Genomic DNA, 4,397 nt, shown 5'->3' with positions numbered 1-4,397 from the left:
ATAGACAAATGGTGGGGGTGATTAACATACCATCGGGCTAGTTTATTGATTGATTGACTGACGGACTGTTTCATTAATTTACTCATTGATTGATCCATCAATCGATTTATTTATTTATTTATTTATTTATTTTTATTTATTTATTCATCTATTTATTTATTTATTTATTTATTTATTTATTTATTTACACATACTGCCAATCCCAATTAGGATGCAACGTCTCAACTCGTTTGTTTATCTGCCGCAGATAATTGGCGTCCTGCTGCTCACGCAAGCAGGGAGCGAACACCCGGCTCTGCTATCTGGATTCGACGGCGCACCACTTCCCAGCCACCAAGTGCATCATGTGCGCATTGCGCACTTGGAAGCTACGCTCGGCGATTTGCCTGGAAACAGGCCTGCTTCGGTGACTTCATGCGCTGACGCAGATCGCCACAACGTGAAGACGGCGCTGCTGGCAGACTGGAGTGGTATAAAGACTGGACACCCCTCAACTCAAGCCACAGGGCACGGCAGCACTGCCAGGATGCAACATGTCAACCCGTTTGTTTATCTGCCGCCAATAATTGGCGTCCTGCTGCTCACGCAAGCAGGGAGCGAAGACCCGGCTCTGCTATTTGGATTCGACCACGGCTAGGTCAGCTGGTACACCCCCCAGGTAACCGATAATTGCGCCACTAGCGCCAATTTGTCCCCTGGTGCCTGGTAGGCCACACTGTCTAACTAAAAGACAACAAAAAAATTATTGATGCTGCTATGGCAACGCTTTCGTTGATGCGCGAGGAGGAAACGGCGTGCCGCTTATCGTCTGCTATGGTCTGAACGAGCGCGCCTGTCTTTGTGTGCCGCAAGCGTGAACAAACACCGCTTGCATTTTGCTTTTCAGATAGGCTTGCTGCTGCACATCTTGTTTTCGACAGCTTTCAGTTGCTAATTTGCTTGGACTCTCAGCACGTGCAGAAAACATTTGTTTGGATATATTTCTTAGCTTAATACGCGTGAGGCAGCACGCCCTGAAGCGTGGCAATTTTGTTTGGGGCAGAAAAAGTAGTAGGCGGGAAATGTGGTTTATTCACTGATTTTATTAGCAACACATGGCAAGCGAAGTTCAATACATGCCACAAAAGCACATAGCTGTGTATCTCGTATAGTAAGTACAAATGTCCACAAACATAACAGAAATCTTCGTACAGTTCGTCGTATACAGAAAATTGCTGCAGAGGTCACCGCGTTCATTTGCTGTACACAATACAATTCTACAGAAACGATGTTTCATAACAACACGCGTTTGTGAATAATAAAATTATTATTACATGAGATGACCAGCTCATTTCGCCACCATTAACAACTGCTCCATATTCTTATTCTCGCAAATTTGCTAGCCCAAAAAACCCTTTATAGCTCGCGAATTTTCTGCGCAATTTCGTCATACATCACTCTTGGTAAATGGAAAAAATACCACCATGGATATCAATAAACACGTAAAAGCGAAACAAATATTGAGAGTGCAAACAAGGTACAAAAAATGTGTCCTAGCACAGGTTGAAAAGCGAAGCGCCGCTCGGCCGTCGCGCAGGTAACTCGAACTTCTCGTAACACGGAATGCCAGCGGTCAGCTGCCACGTAAATAATTTTGTGGGCTTCTTTCGTGCTAATAAGCATTCAGAGAAACTGATGGTCGGAACGCTCTAAAGCCAAGCCAGTTCGTCGAAGAAGCATTTTGGCACATTAGGCGAACATAATTTCCAAGCTTTTCTCTGGTGGAAAGAAAATGAAGAGAAACCACTCACCAAACCGATACCGAAGCAAAATTTCCGTCTGCGTGTCCGCTGGCATCAATCGGCTCATGAGAAACTGTCGACAAGTAGCTTCACATGCTTACAACAGTACGGACAGAAGCGTTGTACCAAACAAAAAGAAATTCACTGTAAAGCAATAGCAGAAGATGTTTCGGTTCGCCCTGCAGCTTTTTTGATAAGGATAGCGCCTGCTTCTTCATAACTTTCACTGAATCAAAAGTGTGCTGACCTGCATGCCGTCCACTGGGAAGCGGAAAATTTTCGCTGTGTTATTCCTTCCCGAGTTGTCGCACCGCACAGCATCGAAGCACGCGTTGTGTCCTTTTCTCAGTTTCTCTGACATTTTGAGCCCGTTCGCACTCGCAGACACCAAAATTTTCACCTTCAAGGCATACTACAAAACTTCTACACGCGTCCACAGTGAAAGCGGTAGGAGCAGACAGACAGGAAGGCAGCAGAAGAGATAAGAGCGAAAGCGCCGTCCGTCGGTGCAACGAATGAAGCGACTAAATAAAAAAATAGGGTGCCAAAAAAGTAAACAGCCAAGAACACATTTTATTTCCACACACAATGGAAGCACTTTACTTTATTGCTGGGTATGTTGAAAAGATAAAGCCACATATGCAAAGTTGCTGAATTTTCGCTTGGCTACCAGCGTCATGGCGGCACTTAATTTTGCGATACCGAAACTAGCCGAAGTTTCCGGCCCCTGATTCGACGGCGCACCACTTCCCAGCCACCAAGCGCATCATGTGCGCATTGCGCACTTGGAAGCTACGCTCGGCGATTTGCCTGGAAACAGGCCTGCTTCGGTGACTTCTTGCGCTGACGCAGATCGCCACAACGTGAAGACGGCGCTGCTGGCAAACTGGAGTGGTATAAAGACTGGACACCCCTCAACTCAAGCCACAGGGCACGGCAGCACTGCCAGGATGCAACGTCTCAACCCGTTTGTTTATCTGCCGCAGGTGAGCAAGCGTTATGGTAAATGTACTCGCTCAAATTACTTATGCCTAATAGTGCTGCCGTGCCCTAGGCAGATGTATGCGCAATTGTGTGACATGTGTGCCTGTATTAAGGAATTACTATTGCTCAGTGGTGACATTGAAACAAACCCGGGGCCCGATATGGCCAAGATCATGAATCAGCTTCAAGTAATTGCAGATGACATAAAAGAAATAAAAGAAGAACGGATGAAATCTATTGAAGCCAAACTAGAACAAGTAACGTTACTGGAAAACAAGATCACGTCCTGTGTGTCCCAAGTAACCAATCTTCAAAAAACCGTTCACTACTTGGAGTTAAAAATAGACGACTTAGAAAACCGGTTAGGAGGTCAAATTTACTTGTGTAAGGTGTACCGGAGGAGGCAGACGAAAACCCCGAAACCCTCGAACAAACTATAAGTGAGCAGATACTAAAAACATACTGAAGATCAAACCCGTTCCAATAGAAAGAATTCACAGGATAGGAAAACAAGACGCTCAGAAAACTACACCAGTCATACTAAAACTCCTCGACTTCCGAGACAAAGCAACCATTCTTAGAAACTGCACGAAACTAAAAGGAAGCGCTTTCACTGTTGGAGAGGACTTCTCAAATAGAGTAAGAGACATCAGAAAAAAGCTTTGGCAAGTTGCAAAAGCAAGAAAAGAAGCTGGAGACAAAGTATTTCTGGTCTATGACAAATTGAAAGTGAACGAAGATCTGTACCGATGGGATGAGGAAACAAATGCTATTGCGCTCCTAACCGCTGGCCGTCACAGCATCAACGATGAAAAAAAAAAACGACGAAGAGGAAGCACCAGGCGAGCCACAACGCCGCAGCCAACGAAAGAAGTAACATTTATTAACATAAACACCCGCAGCATGCTTCAAAAATTAGTACCACGTGAATCCTTACTTCTTGGAATTGAACCGGACTTCGTAGCTTTGACAGAAACGTGGCTGACAAGTGAGATAAAGGATTTTCAGGTAACAACCCCCAACTACGTTATCATTCGTAAAGATAGGCCGACATGTGGGGGAGGCGTGGCCATCTTAATAAAAAAAGACCTTTCCTTTGAAATACTTCCTGAGGTTACCGCAGTCGAGGCAATATTTGGCAAGCTTCTCTTCACTTCTCGCCCAGTATTTGTTGGCTGCGTTTATCGCAGCCCATCTTCAGACAAGGATAGCTTCCAAGCATTGCACACGTATATGCATCGGCATGTACTCGGAGCCAGGCTAATCTTGCTCGGCGATTTTAACCTACCCGATATAAACTGGCAAACAATGCAACACCACAGAGCATGCTCGGATGTGCTCCTTGATGTCATGTTGACATTTATTCTCTCGCAAATTGTAAAACAGCCTACCCGTGTTCAAGGATGCTGTTCTAATGTACTTGACTTGGTGTTTTTAAGCGATCATTTTCCTGCAGATCAAGCACAGATCGTAATTCTTGAAGGCGTATCGGACCATGAAGTTATTCAAGGCTCTGTTTCTGTATTTGACATCCCAATACCGTTCAACTCCTTTACTACATATCTTGACTTTAACCATGCCGATGACACCAGCATACTTGATCATCTTTTCCATGAACTTGCTTCGTTTGAA

At 44.9% G+C, this 4,397-nt stretch overlaps 1 pseudogene; it reads left to right on the top strand.

Annotated features, from left to right (window-relative positions):
* The first annotated feature begins 211 nt into the window (after positions 1-211).
* Positions 212-3,694, top strand: LOC144163740 (uncharacterized; annotated as a pseudogene).
* Positions 3,695-4,397: the final 703 nt, after the last annotated feature.

This window comes from Haemaphysalis longicornis, unplaced genomic scaffold, assembly GCF_048455015.1.
Source record: "Haemaphysalis longicornis isolate Haplotype H1 unplaced genomic scaffold, Haemaphysalis longicornis Haplotype H1 scaffold_13, whole genome shotgun sequence".
NCBI lineage: Eukaryota > Metazoa > Arthropoda > Arachnida > Ixodida > Ixodidae > Haemaphysalis > Haemaphysalis longicornis.
The sequence above is the reverse complement of the archived record's forward strand: the minus strand, read 5'-3'. Positions and strand labels throughout refer to the sequence as shown.